This window comes from Diadema setosum, chromosome 10 (assembly GCF_964275005.1).
Source record: "Diadema setosum chromosome 10, eeDiaSeto1, whole genome shotgun sequence".
Classification (NCBI taxonomy): Eukaryota; Metazoa; Echinodermata; class Echinoidea; order Diadematoida; family Diadematidae; genus Diadema; species Diadema setosum.
The window spans coordinates 31,728,800-31,751,617 of record NC_092694.1 but is presented as its reverse complement, the minus strand read 5'-3'; the positions used below and the strand labels follow the sequence as shown (position 1 = coordinate 31,751,617).

Below are 22,818 nucleotides of genomic sequence, written 5' to 3'. Positions count from 1 at the left end.
TTCGATAAGGGAGGGGGAGTATAGCCACAGTACTTGTGTTGCATTTCAAGTACATGTGAAAGTGATAGCAGTAACATACCGCTGTATTGCAAGGGCAAACAAACAAAACCTAGCCAAGAAAGTCATTATGATATCAATCGTAAAGATACAAGCAATAATAATGTACTAATACTACTGTTAGTAAAGATAAAAATTATATTTAACCGTAATAAAAATATCAACAATAATGAATGTAATAATGATATTGATTGTAATTGTTATTATTATTATAATCATTAATATTATTATCATTATTATTATTATAATTAATTATTATTATTATCATTATTATTATTATTATTATTATTATTATTATCATTATTATTATTATTATTATTATTATCATCATTATTATTGCAATAACAAACAGTGAGGTCAGGAGATGTCCTTGTTTGACACATCAGTTTCCACTTTAAAGGTCATTTGAGCAAAAACAAATTAACTGATAGCGTGTGATAGGATGTCCATCCTTGCAAGATTTTTGTATCATAACATGCATAATTACCAGCACATTCATCACAAGGGTTTTAATATATCTGAGGGGAAAAAATGACTAAATATAGCAGACTGACATTCAATAGGCGCGGTCAGACTGGCAAAAGATCGAGATGATTAAGATCACGCAGTCTTCTCGATCTTTTGTTGTGCAGTCACACTGGCAGCTAAACTTGGATCAAGAAGTTTGGGTCTTTAATTTGGTACGCGTGCGCAAGAAAGAAAAAAGAGCATGCCGTCTGATGGCTAGTGATTGTGATGTAACAATACACACCTGTACATGACAATGGCCTCACGCTTCGGAGACATCGCCAGCAAACAGAGAAAGAAGTTTCGCGGGGGTGAGGGAAATATCCCTAGTTGGAGTGGGAAGTTTTGTGAGAAGTTTTGTGAGAAGTTTCGTGGGAAGTTTGCGGTCACACTGGCAGAACTTTGAGATCTTTTTGAGATCTTAAGATCGCGATCTTAAACTTCTCGATCTTTTGCCAGTCTATCTGACCACGCCTAATGTGTACAGGCATTCAAGAATTAACCCATAAAGTCCCCCCAAAATCATATTTCACTATTCTATTTTGTTTGGTGCTCTTCGACATCATTATGATGAATTTTACTAGTCATGGTTAGTGTTTCAAAAGATACATGTAGAATAAACACAAGTTTCTCCTTCATTTAAAACAGCCCTATGTTGGTCATACAACACTGTTTACTTCATTAAAGGATTTTCAAGTCTGTAAACTGCTTGATTTATAATAGTGATCTTTAAATTCACACCAAATTTCAGAAGATTAGCTAGGCTAATATTTGTATCCCTCAAATTAGCAAATTTTGCAACCATTTTGAGGATTTTGTGCAGATTTAATGAATCAAACAAGTTTCATCTACTACAAAGAATCTGTTTGTAATATCATTACACATGCACTCAATTTCAGTGTTGCCAATTTGAAGACATACAAGTTAATTTATGCAGCAAAATTATGCAATGAAATCGATGGGCTAAAGTGAAGGTAATATCACCACACTTGCTGTGCAGCAAGAAACAGAACACACTGTCCGACGACATTCATCACAGCGATTGTACACATGTAGCAGCAGAATTAAATCAGAAGTACTGACAGACTGCTAATCTGCCTTGTGTTGATCACTCGCTGTGATGGATGGTTTTGTTTTGGAAGTGCTTCCCATACAAGACACAAATTGAAATGCGGGTTGTACTGGCAGTGGCAACATCCTGGTATACAGTACCATTTGATAGTAAAGAAGGAAAAAGTGCATCACAGGGTGATTCTGATGGCACACACACACACACACACACACACACATACAAACATATACAAAACAACACAGAATGCACATGCCACAACAAATCGATACTACTAAATGCAGTACATTAACATTTGCTTTCATAGAAATTCTGCAAAAGCTCTTAGATGAAAATCACTTTAACTGCTCGAAAACTGACCAAAATTGCCCACATCTTTAACAATTCATCACATTCAGGAAGAATTTTGTAGCAGAAATCATTATCTCACCCTCCTTAAACTGGCAACACTGAATTTCACTGTGTGCTTTTAATTCCTTGGTGAAAGAATAGGTGGAACCAGCTAAAAAAAAAGAAGATTTTAATTCTACCTCATTTTTTTTTTCTTTTCCCCCAGTATGATTTGATGAATTAGCTCTCACAAATCTAAAAACAGTATGCAATGAATGTTTCATTACCTTCCCGTGTGCGTGACGTCATCTGCTGGATCTGGGATGACACCCACTTTTTACACGGTAAAACAAACACAATCACAGAAAAACTTTGTGGGTTTTACGCTCTCTTGTTTTTAGGGGAAGCAACCCTTTTTCAAAGGGGGAGATAACATAACTTAATTAAACAGGTCCAGGAAATGTTTTCTCTTACTAAAAAAAAAGAAATTGTTAAATTCCTGCCATACTTTCTTTGTATCACTCTACTGTGACAGTACACATTCTTGTGGCATTCCTATCTATAGGGCTAAAGCACATGGAAGTAACCACAACTCAGAAAATGTATTACCACAGTTATATGGGAAACAGATTGTCCCACTTTTATAAAAAAAAAAAAAAAAAAAAAAATGGGAAATGGACTGCCCTACTTTTAATGAGGATTTCACAAATCTCTCTGCCTTCACTGTAACTAATGCATAATTAGGCATTCAGATCCCATAAATGTCATCGATGAAGTAGAATAAAACAAGAGGCCTTTTCACACATAGCAAAAATTTAAAAGGGTTTTCAAATGAAATATCAATTTTTCAAACATGACAGACACCTCCCCCCCCCCATTAATCACATGTACTGTTGGTAAAGCATCTGCACTATATGAAAACCAAACGATTGCCATAATTTCCTTTCAACGTGCAATTTGTTTGAATGATACGTAAAGTAAAAGATCATTTCTAGTGACATCGTGATCCAACTTGCTACACTATGGCCCAAGGTAAGGGGTTGCCCAGGGTCTGCTCCTGGTTGTTGTTAATGAGATGGTATAATATCTTAATGAAAATTGGTTTTGAAATGGCTAACACATCAAAAAACAAAGTAAAACAAAGCGATCCTAATAAAAGGTGGGTCACATTTTTTATTAGGATTGCATAGTTTTGGATATCAGAGCCATTTCAACATCGATTTTCATCAAATAAATTTTGAATTAAAAGTGGATTGTCTTCAAATGGCATTTCATAAGATGTTACTCATTACCTAAAAAAAAAAATCACTATCAAAAAAACGTTGGGGAAATCTGAAGCCCCTCTCAATTGAAACTGTACCATCAAGGCATGTACAGTTTGTTTGGTGATTTGCTTGCAACCAGGTGAGGTTTGTTTGTTGTTGTTGGTGGTGGTGGTATTGTTTACGGGGTGTTTTTCTTTTGTTGCTTTGTTTTGATTTGTTTTCGGTCATGTGTGAACAGTGGCAGACATAATCCATTTTTGATTTGTGCTAAAAAAAAAAATAAAAAAAAAATATGTGAATTGGCCAGATAAGTACCCTTCTTTTGTTCCTATCATCCAGATTAAGCCTGCCTGAGATGTGCAAGACAAGGTAGCAGCAAAACGGATTTACAGATTACTTGGTTTTCAAATGTATTTTGAGGAACGGGTGGATCTAATAAACTGCGTGCGTCACTAGGCACCCAGGGGTAGAATAGTAAAACAAATGTGAAGGACATCTAATAGATACGAACCAGCAGAAAGCACAAATTACGTTTCTTTTATCTCTGTTTATACAGCATAACTATTTATATGCATAAAGAGCACTCTCCTGCCAAATTTCAATTACAGCAACTGTAAATTTCTATTAAAGTATCTACATTACAAGTGTTCCTATGACTACAAAATAAAATCCTATGTTTACTGTAAAGTTTAAAAAGAACTCAACACCTTTGACTGCACCCTGTAGGGGATTACACAAAATGGTTTGCTAAATATGGGCGGCTTTTATAACGAGGTAAAATGATAAGGGTACGTGAATGATGAAGGTGAAGGGAGCTTCTCTTGATCAACAACACATTTTTTTTTTTTTTTTTCATGCTGGTACTTGTGTAACTGCAGAAACAAACAAACAAACGGCTTTGCCAAAAGAGCTGGTTGTGTCAACAGCTGGAAGGTCTAAATCTAAAACTGAATGATATACTATTGTACCCATCAATTTCAAACGATTGAGGCCATAATTTCTGGCCACAAAAAAACAAACAAACAAACAAGAGATGCACAGTGACACACTGTTCAGGATTACACAAACGACTTGATACAGACTGCTTCTTTTTTTTTTTAAGACTTGGAGGCAATCAACAACAAAGGTGAATTGAGCTCCTTGTGATTGTGTAAATATTCAACATATAAAAATATACAAATTATACCTATCAAATTCAAATGATCAAGATCATGATTTCAAGTCAAAAAATCAAACAAACAAAAACTGAAAACAGTAGCTCATTGTGGTTTGACTTCAAATTTCACTGTCCCATGGCCTGACCTACCAGTACGCATGTGAATGCACAGATCATAGCTCTGAAGAAGTGCCAGCAAAACCTAAACCACAGTAAAAGAATTATCTGGCCTTCAGAGACTCTTCCTTTGCACTGTAAGTTCAATGGCCAGTAGCTTTGATCATTACGCCGTTGAGGACGGTCTGATTTTGCTACAACACACATTTCCCATAGACCTCTGCCTGAGTATACTCAGGACTCGTCCTGGGTAGTGGAGGATATTTCATTGGCTAAGAGACCAGGTAGCGACTTGATGGTGACCCGAGTCTTGCTGGTCAGGGAGACCAAACTCTGGGGAGTTGCGAGAGAATCCAACACGTTTGATTTTATCAGATTTTTTCCAGTCTCTAGTTGGTCTCGGAGACATCTGCGCAACATGTCCATGGTGTTTAAATGGGGGTTTACAAAGTGACACACAAATACATAAATAGGCCCTGCTCCTAATTAAGAAATGGCTTTAAAGCTTTCACAAATACATACTGTACATCTCTATTCATCAACCACAACATCTATGAATTTTCATTTTATCTACATACTGTACATCTCTATTCATCAACCACAACATCTATGAATTTTTCATTTTATCAGAACTTTATCTACACGTCATAAAATGAAAATGAAGAAGTTTCCTAGCAAAATAGAGTCAAGCAGATGAAAGAATGACTCAACTTCACGATCTTCTACTTTGTGTCTCTACTGATCTCAGGGGAACAGGTCCTGCATATATACAGGGTGTTCAGATGCAAAAAATTTATACTAGGTTTAGAAGAGTATAGCTACATCAAATGGTATAGCTATATGATGAATTTACACGTCTGAACACTGACCAACGAAATGACGTATAACAAAACGAAGGTCAGAGCATCGTTTCGAACTACACGTGTAGAACTTGTAAACGAATCAGCATTCTATCGTGTCCATTGTGTGTCTGAATGTATGGCGACCATAGAACAGTACTGGGCGGAGCTTTATGGGAGCGTGCACGAAAGGTGACCCCATAGCTGTCACTCATGACCATTTAGCATGCGCAGTGGCAAACTGCACATCTATACGACATTTTCCAGTACAGTTGAGATTTAACACCTAATTTTTAAATTTAACATCTAAATAGTCTGTCAGTGATAAAATGATTCTTTATACGTCGTTTCTCTATCGAGTTTTGGTATAAACTGGCTTGCGTCTGAACAGGGGGATATTTTCTGTTCTTTCAAGGACAATTATAGCAAACTGTTAGGGTGGAAGGAGGGCTGGCCAATCGGTGCGATTTGAAACCTTAAGCGCTTTTCCACGTGCCCAAAATTCGGAGGGGGAGCGAGTGATGCGAAAACCACGACCGCTCCCAGGAGAGCGCACGACCTCGGTTGGGAGGGAGTGGTGGAGAATATCGCCGGTTGATACGGAAGATGCCCAGCAAGGGCCATCATCCAAGCAGGAGAGTTGGTATTCCAGTCAGACACACCCCTCATCAATGTCCCCCTCATCTCAACTACAATACACAGTACCTGTATGTGCTCAACATGCTGCCACTTCTCAAACGATCACTGGCTATTACCCACAAAATATCAAGCAGACCCTCAAAAAAAAAAAGAAAAAAAATCATATCAAATAATCAATCCAATGAACATCCATGCATGAGCAGCACCCTCACAGGATCCTAAATCGCCCAAGACATCGTCAACGGAGGATCTACATGAAACATGACAAAATTGGCAACAAAAGTGCAGACAACTGTGCTGATATCCTACTGCAAATCAACATGAGAGGAGGCTTAATTTTAACCGTAAGACGAGATGCATATTATGTACAAAAAATATTTCAAGAGCCAGCTATAATCCACTGACATGAGTATGAGTAAAGGCTATTATGATATAGAAGATATAATCAAAAACTAGGACACTGTGAAACATCAAAAAAAAAAAAACAAGCTTCAAATATCCAAAGTAAAAACAGTTTGTGATAACACTTTGCCCAATGACTCTACTTTTGATATCATATCATGTGGAATAACCTGGAATACAAAATTATATGCTAAACCCTGGTAATTGCCATTCACATCATGATCGGATTGTTCTAAAAGAATTAAAAAAAAAAAATAGAATAGCCTGTTATTGTGTGTTGGCCACCGATGTGTTGGCTCAGTGAGTAGAGCGGCTGCCCTCACAATCGGGAGGTCGTGGGTTCAAACCCCGGCCGCGTCATACCAAAAGACGTTAAAAGATGGGAGTTGCTGCTACCTTGTTTGTCGTTCAACAGTTGAAAAGGTTAGAGCAACGTCGATCTGGCGCTGCTCAGTGGCTGCCGGGCCCACGATCAATTGGGCAAAAAGAATTTTCATTCTTGGACAATAAAATTTGGAGTTTATATCCAAAACAATTATTATTACTATTATTGCAAGCTGATCACAAAAGATAGATCTATAAAAAAAAAGAAAAAGATCTGTGAACAAATAATAATCCTTGTTGATGCTGTCATGAATATGCATTCGTACTAAAGTGGGTGTGGCCTGTTCGACCCATGATGAAGTAAAAAAAAAAGAAGATTGATCGAGACTGGGATGAAGCCGCTTGAGGCAAAGGAAGAATAAAGTTTTCCTGTTACTTTAAGCCTGATATCATTGGTGGTGGTGATTTGTTTTGATGTCAGAATGTGTGACATGTTATCGTGCCACCAGGATATCCCTCTCTTCCGTAATGATGCCAAGTACATCAGTGGTCATCCACAGGCAGTAGAAAAGGCGTATTACTGTTCGAGCCACAGCAAAGGCCACATGAATAATTAATGGATTTAATTTCTGGGTAAATTTGTGTTGTATCGATGCATGAATGTGCATTCACAGAAATACTGTGGTCTATACCACATCAATTTGTTGACATCATTCTCTCATTAATAGTGAATGGTAATAGACACCATGGTATTAAATTCACTTGGTACTGTTCTCATTCAATATATAGTGTGGTATTTCTGATATGCATTGCACATAAAAGGCACAATACTGTACGAGCTGAAATTTTCGCGGTGGTTTTATTTTCGCGAATTTTGCGAATCGCCTTTGAACCGCAAAAATAACAACACGCGAAAATAACAACGCGCAAATAGTTACGTTCAGTTAGACCGTCGCAACCGCGAAATTAACAACACGCGCAAATGTCCTCCAAGTAGCAATTCGCAAAAATATCTGTACGCGAAAATTTCAGCTCATACAGTATAAAGTCCGTCGAATCACATGAGAAATACAGCCATATACAGTCAGGTGGTACAAATTTCTTGACATGATTCACACTCAAATCTCTTGTACGTTTTTCATGCGAAATTTGAATTATTACCACCAATACCATGATATTACACAATGTATTTTGCAGTGTCACTGATTTTGCATTCACACTGGAACGGACCAAGTGAAAGGCCATGGAATTATATCATTAATATGAATGCACCTTTAATATGAAACAGTTTCAAATGGAAAATCCATTCTACCAGGAGGTGTAAAATAGCAGGAAGTGTGGAAGAGGTTAGGCCCATATGAAAAACTATTAATAGATCATCAACAAATCTAATAAGTTTCCCGCTATGAAATAGTGACGGTCATAATGGTTTAATACACTATCTTGATCTTCCCGAACCCAATAAATACACAGAAAAAAAAGGGGTGAGAACCCAATTATGCACAGAAATAAAGTGGGTTAAGATGACATAGTTTTTAACATCATTTTTAGGCAAATCCTCCCATGCTGTAAAATTCAAATTCAGCACATTTACATCAGAGGATGTGACTGCAGTTTTCTCAGCATTTCCCAAGGTTGTCAAATTGTCATTTCCCAGAATTTGCCCACCAGCAATGTTTATCTGTCAAGATTTGACGAAAAAAAAAAATAAAGAGCAAAGCTTTTTTCTCCAGTGGCAGGCCTCCTGCTCAGCCGAGAATTAATAATTCAACTTTGCCCGACTTTTGCTGCTTGGGGTGGGTTTTTTTCCCCGCCTTGCAGTATTGATTGAATGTTACGGCTCACTTAAAGGTCAGACAGACCCACCGCTACAGCCCTAGCGAAGAGAAATATCCTTGTGGCAAAGGCAAGAGATGGAAACAAAATGACAACTCTCACATAAGTAAAAAGTACATTCAAAAGTAACAGAGTCACACAACATACAACCTGAATTAACACTTGAGAGCAAGATGATTAATGCTTGAAGTATATAAATATTCATGGATTTATCTTTTTGGACCAACTCCTGTTTCAAATTAATGAAATTCTTTCGAGGTGTTTTTATTGCAACTGATTGACAGATTGCCCTACAATTGTACGACGTAAATAAGCACTGAATTGATCAGTGTTTTAGTAGTAGCCATGATAAAAAAAATCGTGGGTGAACATACTCGAGCAGGATTTGATTAGGTCGATGTAGGGCAATCTGTCAATCAATTGCAATAACTCCTGTTTGCCCCTGATATAAACATGAGACATATATTTCATAATTTATACAACTTCACATGTACCAGTGTTTTATTTTGGCAATCACCTAATCCATGTGGGTATATAATATTTAAGGTTAATCCCCCTTTCAACAAATGCCACTACTATGTCCCTCTCAACACGCACTCAAGAGGAATGCAAAGTTCCCCCCCCCCCAGAAAAAAAAAAAAAAAATCTGTTCACTTTTGAAAATGCATATGCATCACTTTCACTCTATCTCATCAATTCCTACTTGCTTTATAATCAACCTTGGTACATACTGTAGAATGATTTTGTAGGGAATTATTCTGTTCATAGATAGTGGAATAATGTATTTCAAGATACCAGACGGCTGGAAATGTGAATCGTACTTTGAAGATATCATCTAGTAATATAAAGCTCTTCCAACTGTCTATTTCTATCCAGGTTTTAATGAGCTGACAGCAGAGACACTAATGCGCAAATGGTCGCTTTGAAACCTCATCCAGGCTCCACGAGCAAAACACATTCGTTTATGCACGCATCAGGCAAAATGTAACCAGGGTATAGTCACGGTTAGTCATAGACCGCTGCGATGTTCTTTTACCCATCGGTGTTCAATTAGGTGATGAATAAGCCACGTCATTGGCATCGTTTCTGGACATCAGCACCGCTGCTCTTTCCAATACGCATCAGCCGAAGCTCATAAACGAATCGCTCGCCTCTCAGAAACCTATTTGCGGGCCCGCAATAAGGTCAAAATCGTCGACGCCGCGAGCTGGGATGCCGGCTCTCCGCTCCTTGGGGACCGTGTCTCCGTCTCCCACCCGCTCCTCGAGATGAATGTCAAGGGGTAGATGGATTTCTGCTCATTTTTTTTTTCCTTCTTCTCTTGCCTCAAAAGAGGAACTTTGGGCAGGGTGACCTTTTCTATAAGAACCATCTCGCAGAGGATGAGAAGAAGGAGAGGGAGAGCGAGAACGAGAGATAGAGATGGGGATGGGGGAGGGGGGAGCTAGAGATGTTCAAAATGGCACACGGAGACAGCAAGAAACACCTAACAGCAAGAGAGAATTGGTAGGACTGAAGACGAGAATTGCAGGAAAAAAGTGCAGCATGAAAACCAACAAAAGTTTAAAGGCATAATTTACCATTTGCAGATGAAAGCATTAGTGCTTTAAAATAGTTCTAAAATGTGAGTTAGGGATAGAAACAACCACTGTCGAAATTTGAATCCGTATAACCGATGCTAAGTGTTGTTAAATACACAAAATGTGAACAATAGTTATAATAAAAATGTTTCCAGACTAAACCGTGTACAGTTACGGTTTATTGAGAAAAACCCTGATATCTCCTTTAAATATTTTAGGCTTTATTGCAAATATTTCATATGGTGGGATGTTTTATGGTGCAACAGACCTACACATATGCATCAAATGTGATATCTTGAACATTTTTGAAATCACTGCTCCCAAAGGTAAACTGGACCTTTAAGAAAGATGGAGAGAAAGGAAAGAAAGGAGCAAGAGAGGGAGAGAGGGATGTAAAGATGGTACAGAAATCAAAAGTGTGCTACGGAACTCAAAAGTACAGGCATTAAAGGGATGATATAGTTTTGGTCGAGATGGGGAATTTAGGCTTTAACTTTTTCTAAGATAATCAGAAACCCCTCACATGAAATATTATTAAAAGAGCATAAAATTCTAAGAGGAATTAAAATTCATTTGATGAAAATCGGTTTTGAAATTGCTGAGATATCTGAAAGCAAAGAGGTCCTGATAAAAGATAGGACCCACATTCTATTAGGGCCACTTTGTTTCACTTTATTTCTGGATATCTCAGCCATTTCAAATCTGATTTTCATAAAACAAACTAGATGAATTCCTCTTAGAATTGAGTGTTCTTTAATATTCATAACAGGTTTCTAATTATCTTTCAAAAAGTTAGAATCTGAATCCCCATCTCAACCAAAACTATACCATCCCTTTAAAGAGAAAGCAAAGCAAGGATATAAGATCAACAGCAAAAGATGAAGGGAATAAAAAAGGGGGAAAGAGAATAGGGAGGGAGAGAGAAAATCTAAGGTTTCTCTCATGGAACAAAGCATTATACACGTTGGCCCGAATTCACGAAGGTGGTACAAATGAAACCATGGTTTAAACCATGGACAAAAACCATGGAGCGCCAAGTGTCGCACGGAATATTTCGTTACGAAATTGGTCATTTCGTCAACAAAATGACCATTTCGTGGACGAAATGTTCATAAAGTTACAAAAAGTTGTCATTTCGTTACAAAATAATCATTTCATCGACGAAATGACTGATTTTGTAACGAAATATTCCATGCGGCACTTGGCGCTCCATGGTTTTTGTCCATGGTTTAAACCATGGTTTCATTTGTACCACCTTCGTGAATTCGGGCCAATGGGACATGTGTAGATTAAGGTGTTTTCAACAGATGGGGGGGGGGGGGGGATAACAGCACATGACATAGATCATACATAAAATACATGATGAAGAAGACTTCACAGACCTATAGACCTATTTGACCTACAGTATATGGACCTACAGTATTTGAATGCACTACAAATCTTGATGAAATAGATAGTATTCTCTCTCTTTTATCAAAACAAAAGAGACATTTTCTGCATCACATCAGAGTTCTCTGATAATATTCCTCCATCTTCCCAAAACAAAACCATTTTAAACCATCTCCAGAGAGTGATACATAATCAACTTTCTTGCAATTCCAAAAAAAGAATCACTGCCTTGGGATAACTGACTGAAGTGACAAGAAATGAAATAGAACGAAGAAATGAAAACTTGAGCAAAACAGGATAAATAACGACAAAGCAATGAAGCACATCAATGCCAGCGAGTCATCTAACATCATCAAATTATGCAAATTGCAGAAGATAAATCGAAGGGATTAGGACGAAACAGACAGGGACTGCTTGATTATAAAATCAGAATTAGAATGAGATGAAGGTCACATAGCAAAAGTCTTTGAAAATCCCTATGGAGCTAATCTCATTACCCTGGACAAATATCACATAGACCGGTGTACACTGTACCCTTGTATGTAGTGGGTCTCTGATCAATGACTAGACAGATCTCATTTACAGTGTATTAAAACAGGCAAGAATCGTCACACTCCTTTATTGCACTATTAACTGCAGACATGTGAGCTATCAGTAGGGTGCTAAAAAGTGGCAATCACCTGCTACAGTCCTTGTTGACATTTTGTGGATACATCTTTTCTCTCTCCCTCTCTGATCACTATCTCTCTCCACCTATCTATCTAATTTCTCTCTCATTCTCTCTCTGCTTTACCTTTACTCAACAATCTCCTTGCAAATTTTAAGTACGAGCGATGTCTCTTTGGTACATAGTATGAGAACATCAAGTATACTCTTACAAATTTATGTCAATGCATATTTCATGCGCTATCATTCAGCATGTGTTGGAATAATCTCATAAAAATTTGGTTCATGCACAAATCAGTGTCAAACGCTTTCTCTTTTTTTCTTCAAAGAAATGTATATTTGCTGCTGATATATGGCAAAGTGAAGGTTTTTGAGCGGACAACAGGCCCATGGGTTTCTGAGGTCTTTTCATCAATTTATTCCCCAAGCAAATGCAATTCATGCTGGGTGCACACTACGAAACTGCCTTTACCAGTACATGTATGCACAAGCCATGACAGACTTGTGCAAAGGATGGGGGGGGGGGGGGGAGCGAACAAGGTCCGTTTCATCGCTCTGCTCCTTAGCATTTTGATTCAATAAAGTCTCGGGAGTTGCGTTCCGTGGCCTTTCTCAAGGGCCCCCGCAGGAGTGGGTAACAGTGCCTTGTTGCCATGACGACCAATGAAAGAGGCAGCCGAAAAAGGTCCGTCAAACTCGAGGGCCATGTGAGAGTGAAGTCCTTACATCCATGATCAGAAAGAAGAAAAAAAGGCACTCGCTATCAGACAGTTGACGATGCTATTGAAAGTGAGTTTGATCATACTGCCCCATCATAATTCATAATACATGAATCTGATTATGTGACAGTCATGACCTTTAATACTCACGAGTCTGCAGTAGCCAAAGCAGTGTTTGCCTTTCTCTTCCCCCAAGGGGGTGTTAAAGAACATTATTACCCCAGTGTTGCCGGGTAATCGTTGATACGTACACCTCTGTCAACAGCGACAAGGTGGAGTTATATATACGTCCACCGATAATGCGCCTAGCAGAAGTTGAACCACGGGGTTCTATACAAATTGTAGTTGATCTGAGAATCAAATGGCCTCTTCACTTCTGTACAACACACACACACACACACACACACACACACACACAAACACACACAATTCCTGTGCAAAGCACAGACAGAAGCATGATCAAATGGTACACTGTATGACTGAGACAATAGGGAGACACCTTTGCATGTACTAAACACAGAGGTACAAAGGCTTGAAAGATATTTATAAATTATAATAACACAATATAGTATACCATATGTCCCAAAAAAATTACAACGGAACCCTCCGCAATGATATCTTTAAAAGTAGTGAATCAATCCAAATACAAATTCAGGGTATGAAACTATAACTCATTGCCCACATCTTACAGAAAACCCCCATTCGATTTGCTTCAGTTGTCAAAGAGAAATGAGGAATTTTGTAGAGGATGTCAAAAATCTCTTCCCTCCAAGTTCTGTCTATTGTATTCACACACAAAAGCATTGAAGTGCTAAACTTGGAAGAATCAGACTCATGACATGCTTTACAACATTCCACATTTCTCTGTGACCGCTTAACCAAACTGAATGGGGTTTTCTGCAAAACAGAGCTAAGATGTTATATTTTAAGACCCAGAAGTAGCATTTAGACAGTTTAATCATATTGGGTGTTATCAATGCGAAAATATGATTGTAATTTTTATTTTTTTTTTTTTTTTTTTTTGGGGGGGGGGGGGGGGACATACTGTATATGATGACATAAATGGTATCCCGGGGTACCAAATAAAAATCAGCCATTTTGTTGAATTATCTATTTTTTTAAAAAGGTTGTACCCTGGGTGCCAAAAAGAGGAAATTATTTTGGTGCTGGAGCTAGCCCGCGCTAGCCACTGCACTGCACTACACTAAAGCACACGCTAGTGGTATCGCAGCTTTCATGCACGCATAGTATAACATGCAGTGGCATGGGAAGGACTATGTACACGCACACAGTGCATGCATTTTTCTCTGACTGTTCTCGAATGGACGTGAGGTGGCGCTACACAACGCGGTAATCCGGGGTACTACGGTACCCCGGGGTAACGCGTGGTGTATCATATTGCAATTTTTCTCTCATTGGTACTGCAGTCTCACTGTGCTTTACAAATGCCATGGATCTTGCGTGGGCACCTTTCTGTCAAAATGGCCAAAGGGTAACAATCAAAAACTGCCCTTTTCAGCAAGGCAGTATCATATATGCACCCTGAGAAATCTCATTACAAACAGCTAGCCACAGTGGAACTAAATACAAAACCCTTAACCTTTTGGTCCCTGAATACTAATAACCAAAAGCCATCCTTCTCAAAAATTGCTGCCGTGTCCTACAGTATCTGTGTGTGTTTGTGTATTACCTAGTATGTACATTTACATGCTCACATCCATGGCAGGGAGGTGGACGAGTATGGGGAAGGTTTATGTTTTTTTTGAAATACCTGGTTCACATCAACCCCTATCATTTACATATTCTGCTAATTAATCTCCAACAATTCATGATCAAGTATCAAAACTTTTATACACTAAATAGCATAAATGCTACTGCTTTCTGTAACTTCACAATATATGTAAAACGTACTGGCTGACTTTGTACAAAAAAAATTCTCCAGGTTCTCAAAGGTTTAATGCCAAGTCACGTATTTCATAATGTGCCTGTATTCGTGTGGCGAAACGCTGAACTGTATGAATGGTGTCCACTGATCTCCTCTTATTGAGATTTCTCTCTTTCAAATCTCTGCCAATCTGTCCCTTTCTACATCTTTTCAAGACTCGCCTTTTTCTGACAAAGCGTAGGCGGGTATTGCCCTAGATGGATAAACAGCCTGACCAACCAAAAAAGAGATGGCGAGTGCAATTCCAAAATGTCATCGCAGGTATGATAATGGACTACAATTCCATGGTCTCACAATGATTTTTTAACGATATATCATATGTCTTGGTCAGTGACTCCGGAAGAAAAACCCGAGACCCGGGAGATCAAGAATAGTTGGCCTCATCCTCAGAATACATACGTCATCGATGCGCACGCGTCATCGCAATGTATCATCAAGAACTCTCGGGCTTTGCTCATCTGCTCGGAATCTGGGGTGTCGTTGATCAGCGGAGCATCTTGATAAACGGGTGTTGAAATCCTACTCCTATAATGGCATCATAGCTCGTTCGGCACAAGAAACCAATCACTGCGGATTCTATGTTCTACCTTTACACCTCCTCCTCTCCTCTCCCCCCCCCCCCCCCTTACCTCTCCTTATTGGATGCTGATGACTAGCCTAACCTCAAGAAGTTTTGCTTCATATATTCATACAATTTACAGATTTATCAAGGGTGACAGAAATAATCAATATGTTTTCGGGGGACCATCTCAAACTCTCTGGAATTTAAAATCCGCAGTGCAAGTAAAAATAAAAGCACAGTACTCATTTGCCTCACTATGCTCAACAAGTCTGGAATATACAATGTAATGTCAATGTCAGATGGCTGGAGTTTTAGGGATCATCTCAAACAAAAATGGCCTGCAAACTACTGACACATTCTCTCAAATAATCTGCCCTAAAATGTACTCATACTTGAGAGGTATTGTAAATGTACTCATACTTGAGGGGTATTGTGCATGACACTGCAAAATGTTGGTTCCCCCTCCCCCCTTTGCCATTATAGAAAAAAACAAAACAAAACAAAGGAAATTAAACAATAAAGCTAGAATATTTCCAAGATACATACCAGCTGAACTGTCTTTAAATGTACCATCTTGATTAGTATTGAACTTCTTCTCCTTGCTTTGCTTTACTGCTTCTTGTCATCAATGTCATTTCCAGTATGATTTGGGCCTTTCAGCACCACGTCTCAAATTGGCTCTGTCACAGCAGCCAAACAAGTTTTTGGTGGTAATGACTGAAATTAATGAAGGCCCAGTGCCCCTTCCCACGTAACCCTGTCTTTCTAAACCTGGAACTGAGAAGAGGGTGGGTGGTTGACACAAGGCTGCTAGGCGGTCTCCGTGTCACCGCACCCGATGTCACTCCGCACTGGGTCGCCGGTGTTGATTCTACACCCTAGGATGTGACGAGCGCGTTGATTAACAAGCTGATTGGAGGAACGGTGGCATGTTTGCTGGCTGTTTGACTACCTTTCCCATGACGGCGGGTAATGTCATTTGGCACCAAGTCATGGACTCCCGGGCTCTTGTGTGTATGCCTGATGAAGTGATTAACGACCTACCTGGCATACCAGAGTCCACAGAATCAGTCACTCGTAGTCTACTTTCCCAGCACTGATCATGGCAGTCTGGACACACCCCGCGTTCACATTGGTCCCCGCGACGCGGGGACAGCCACAAGAGATCTTATCTATTTTACGACTGACCGTTCACACTGGTATCTCATCTGTCCCCGAGCTGCGGGGGCATTTTGGGGCTTGGAGCGAGCTCTGCCACTTGAAACCAGGCATAGCGCATGCGCACATTTGATGACCACAGCTGGACGCTATCAATTTCGCCTCAAGGTCACTCTCCCCTCCAAATCTTGTCCCCGTACCCGACTTGCTTCGCGGGGACGAGGGGACAAGTCCCAGCGAGCGTTCACATTATGGTTTTCGAGGAGAAAGTCCCACAGCTCGGGACTTTCCCCGCGACGCGGGGACCAATGTGAATGCGGGGTTAGTGTGGCTTCCTTACCCCGTTGAGGACCGGTTAATTTTACTACAACGCGCATTTTCCATAGACACTTACCCGAGTATCGGGACTGGTCTTCAATGGGTTTCTTACAGTATTGGTTGAGGTGGGGATTCATGTTTTGAACATTCTTATAAAGTGAGATAATGAGAAACATCCTATGAAATATGAAAGAGCATGTAAGTTTAAGAAGGATTCAACGTTTATTTGATGAAAATTGATTTTCAAATGGCTGAGATATCCAAAAAAGTGATAATAATAAAAGGCGACAGGCCACACCTTTTATTAGGATCTCTTTGTTTCACATTGTTTTTGGATATCTCAGCCGTTTCAAAACCGATTTTCATCAAATAAACTTTTGATACCACTTAGAATTGCATGCTCTTTGACATCTCATATAGTGGTTTCTGAATATCTCGCAAAATGTTAAAAGCTAAATCCTCACCTCAACCAGAACTGTACAGCCCCTTTAACACTCTACAAATGCAGACACACTTGAAACTCTTTCTCTCAACAAAGATTTAATTGATTGATCACAAGATTTTTTTTTATACATCTCATGAATTTCTATAAAGGAAACTGAACTCATGAAATTGTCCCAGATTGTTATCACTTGCAGAATAAACATCCAGTTTTGATAAATGTGATAAGTCATAAAATATTCAGTGAGGGGAGGTAAGCATCTGTGCACATTCTGTTTAATTGTGTCTGACCGATATACATGTATTAAGGTTCAGTCTCAGGAGCATAGTACACAATACATTGTATATGATGTGGAAGTGTGATAAAGAGGTACAGTGTACATGTACGGATACTGAGTATGAAAAGGAAATAGCTTCATAACCTCTCAGGACTGAAATAGTTGGCCATGTAAGCCCCAAATGATTGCTCATCTTTATACGTACAAGTGTAGCACTGTATTCAGCGCTTGACATCTCTAACATTTTTCTCTGGTGGCACCTTCGGGCCACAAAAAAAACAACAACTTTGAATCTGAAATTTTGGTGGCTCAAAATAAATGGAAACATAACAATCCATTTTCAATTTTAAGTGCCTGATTGGGCCACTAAAATATAGCCTTTTTGGAAATTTGGTGACCTGGCATCAATTTTTAGTGGCCACAGGTCACTGGTCTGGGCCATCGCTAATGATTGATGTCGAGCCCTATTGTATTTATGCACATAATCATGTGTATGTCTGTGCACATGTGTTACAATTTTATGTGTATAAAATGCCTAAGGTACTGTGAAAAGATGTGAGTGTTTCTTTTTAACCTGATTCATAATTTCCCTGAACTGTGAGTTGTATTTCCTGGTGGTGTTACACAACATTATTTGCTTTTAGCATGAAAGACATTGTAACAGGGAAATGCTGCACTGCCTTTCAAAAAACAAAAGGCAAATTATACAACAAAAAATATGTTTATAATTATACTGCTTAAATGTCTGTGTACAAGCACATTCATTCATGTTCAAAAACTTTGCTCTTGAATACACAGAAGAGAATTAAAAAAAAACCCACATGCAATGGTTGAAGTGAGACAATGATATCAGTAACTACTAACAGGCACATTATGCAAATTTATTCATTAGGTGATGTCATCTCCTCAAAAAAGGCACCCCACTGAACTGCACACAAATCTTTGACACTAAATTTCCTGCTGTGTGATGAAAACAAATGCCATCAGATTGCTGTCAGTGATGTGATATTTTAAACCTACAAACCACAATGACATTCACGGGGAAATCAGGGTTTGTGGTTGTAGAATGCCAACCCATCGTGACCAAAATGTCAGTTTTTATCACGTTTTTGTGTGAAACAGAATGAATGAGTGGCGAGATGATGACATCATATCATCTCATGACTGTACAATGTGGTTATAACCAGAATTACTGTTTTTAAGAAAATAAATGGGATACTGAAAATACCATAAATTTAATCTTCCTAGATGTCCTATTTAATAGGTTAAACCTCTAGCATTCCATGTCTATATTAGGAAGCTTGTTAAACCAAGCTGCTTGGGACCACTATGGCCCGAATTCACGAAGATGGTACAAATGAAACCATGGTCTAAACCATGGGCAAAAACCATGGAGCGCCAAGTGTCGCATGGAAAATTTCGTTACAAAATCAGTCATTTCGTCGGTGAAATGATTATTTTGTAACGAAATGACAACATTTTGTAACTAAATGAACATTTCGTCCACGAAATGATAATTTCATTATCGAAACGGTCATTTTGTCGACAAAAATTTTTGTAACGAAATATTCCGTACAACACTTGGCGCTCCATGGTTTTTGTCCATGGTTTAAACCATGGTTTACTTTGTACCACCTTCGTGAATTCGGGCCTATATGTCCTTTTCATGTCAGGTACAATGTATCTTGTGATATTACTTTCAGAGATAAATTTAATGAAATAATACGCATGGAAATGACACTTTCAAAGTATCTCACCATATTGGACATTGTTATAAACAATTCATCCATAAAACTTTGTATGCTATTACAGTCAATTCAATTGTGGAGTTATATGAATTTCAGCTTAAACTCATTTCCAGTTTAATGGTCGACACAAACAAAACATTGACATCATGAACCATGATTGTATATGTGAGTGGCTCCCTTAAAATGTTTTTGAATTAGAACTACAAGATGTACAAGACTTTGATTAATCCCATAGAAAGAATTCTACACAGAAATATTTTACCCACAAACTGGATGGCTACGTGTATAAAATAAAAAAATCACTTCACTATGAGAGAACCACATTACAAAAAAAAAAACATAGTAGAAAGAAGAGCGACTGTCCAACATATCACGCAATTCACTTCATCCTGAAGGCGTGAGTGGCACATGTGATATTCTCGGCTCCTTTCCTAATTCTTGAAAGCCTGAAGGGCTTCCAACCAATCGTTTCCCTCCAGCGACTTCACCGAATTACAGCCAGAGCCTCGCAGATAAACGGGGCAATCTGCATGTCTACGGGGGACAAACACCATTTCTCTCTCATTTCCTTGCAACCATCGGGCATCCAGTTCAGAAATTAATTTCGTTTGGGGGAATTTCCATATTTTGTCTGTGCACCCCCCCCCCCATTACTGTACGTGTTAAAACAAAAACAAAACCCAAACCAAAAAAAAAACTCATTAGACAGAGAAGGAGAAAGTGAAAATACTCAAGGAAAGTGAGGTTTCAGACTGTAAAACTATTTGCATTTGAGACCATATTTCTGACCTCAGTCCCCTTTACATTTATTTCCAACCAGTTGAAAACAAGCCACAAACAGTGTCACAAGCTCCATGGCTGCATATTTGTACATGTAGGACCCCGTTTACAGTGCGGGGCCGGGCTCGGCCGCGGCCGAGCCCGGCCTCAATTGCGCGGCCGAGCCTCGCAATTTTGTCCGTTTACACTGCTGGGCTCGGCCGCGCTTTTGATTCAAACCTTTCAATATTTTGTCGTAGTGGCGCTCTGCTTGTAAACAAATGCAATTTGGTATTGTCTGGTTTTCAGACCCTTTGCCAAATGAATTCCGTGGCGACGAAGTCGCCGTTCGGGCAAAGGTCTTTGCCGAAGGAAAGAATCCTTTGCAGGACAAAACCACCTGAAACTATACTGGTTTTCGACGTTGAGGGGGTTAATATCCTGAATAGCGAAAGATACAGGCAGAGGGTTTGGAAGCCAGACTAACATTGGCCGCGCAATTGGCCGCGCATTTGGCCCAGTTTGCGTTTACACTGAGAAAAGGCCAGGCTCGGTCGCGGCTCGGCCGCGGCCGAGACCACCTCCAGAACGAGGCCAAATGCGAGGCCAATTTTGGCCTCGCATTTGGCCTTTTGCGCGTTTACACTGAAGCGAGGCTGGACTCGGCCGCGGCCGAGCCGCGGCCGAGCCTCGCACTGTAAACGGGGTCTAGTTGATCACACATGAAACTCTCGATAGGATGTTTCAACAAGCAAGAGTACTGTACTGTACATAGTATAGTACTCTCACTGTGCATACTAAGATGTGTACCCTATGGTGGTGGTGAACATAAGGTCTCAGCTTAACTCCATCCACACTATCTCACACACAAAACCACATTCAAACATAAATGATAGTGTCTGAAAATTACTTTATGCAAAGAGAACATGAAATCTGTTAATTCTTTTATACATGAACAGAAAAAAAATTGTTAATATGATACAATATCTTAATCCAAATACAGTCATGAATAACAAATAGGGGCCTACTAGTGGTCGCCATGGAGATTATTCTCAATGTAGCTTCTCCAACGTAAATAAGCTACAGGGAGGTTGATTCGAACGCACTCCTTCAATAACAAACAATCACAACAACAAGTGCGGTTCCAATCCGTTTAATCGTCGTTGAACGTAAACGTTGATCATCGTATGAAACATGGAATATACACGTGCTTGTTGGAAGTCATACATGGAATGAAACGCGGAGTGTAAACGTTGCGTAAAGTGTCATATTGCGTGGAGCGTAATGGAGTATAAACACGGAATGTAGTAGAGTGGAGTGTATTGGAGTGGTTCGCTGAAATGCAATAAAGAAGTTAAACATAATTAATGCAAGTTCAGCGCGTAATATACACTATATACAACATCTTGTACTAACATAAGTGGATGTTTACAACCGCTTAATATGTAACATGCATATTAACCATGAAGTTACTAATTATAACTAATAAATGAAATAGTATCACAGCATTGATACATGTCTGAGGTATATAACACTAATATATACAATGTTACTTACAATTAACTGTGCACCTTGCAATCAAGTGCTTAATCCTAAATTAACACGCACCTAAAAACGAGACTAAATTTAATCCCGATTAAGCTACTGTGCGAACAACCCTCACTGCGGAGGAGAACCGTGCCCATGGCAACGGTATCTTTCTTGGACTTTCTATCACAGTGCAGTATACCGAACAACGAACCCCTGTGTGTGTGTACTCCTTCCTGAATACATGTACCTAATTTCACTACGCACACAAATACACTGACATACACAGTTAGGTTCATAGAAAGCTACAGACAAACTTTGAAACTTCTTAAAACTACTTCAAACTCTCATAAACATGGGATATAGATTGGAATATATCTACAATGAACATAATAGTGTATTCTACTATTCACAGCTGCAATTATGCAGTATTAACCCTAACTTAAGCAACAAACAAAGCCCTGCACTGACCTATTCTCCTTCCATCTCTCTCTCTCTCTCTCTTTCTCCACACTGGAGAGTATATACCAACACAGGGCAGGCATAATATTTACACACACAGAGTGCACTGACCGTCCGTGCACACATAACTAATGCAAACTTTCTTATGTTCTGGTGAAATCTTACCAACTTTTTGAGGACTAATTCTCATTAATTACACTCAACATAATGCTACAATTAACATCAATAATGAAGATGACATATATTAAATTCAATGTTTGACTCACCAATTGTTTGGCCTCTTGGTTTCCACAAATTCTTGGTGTAAAAGTTCCCAAACATGAAAGATGATGTTGGCCGTTGGACTTTCCTTTGTCTTAGTGATGTGGCTATGGTGAGGAGTTGGCATCTCCTACCAGCCTTGGGCTAATTTGCATGTTTGCCTAAAGTGTTATCCAATGAGCAAACTGTTGCTATGTGGACTTGGCCTTGCTAGGATCGGGCTTGACCAACTGTATGCCCATTTCACTTTGAGGGGACTGTTACCAGGGGAGAAAAATGGGTCTTCTTTGCATAAATTTGCATGAACTCATAGTTTTAGTCTTGTCATTACAGACCCATCTCATTCATGCCGCAACATACCGGCCCCAATGAGCTAACTATCAATTTAGATCATTCCTAAATTTACTTAGCGGCATACATATTAAATCTGATTACATTCATTCATTAATTCATACCTCTTTCAC

At 39.1% G+C, this 22,818-nt stretch overlaps 1 protein-coding gene across 1 annotated transcript in view; it reads right to left on the bottom strand.

The window, feature by feature from the left end:
* The window catches only part of LOC140233668 (serine/threonine-protein kinase Sgk1-like), a 96,407-nt gene that overhangs the window by 57,755 nt on the left and 15,834 nt on the right, over positions 1–22,818 (bottom strand). The gene's annotated exons all lie outside the window — the stretch shown is intronic.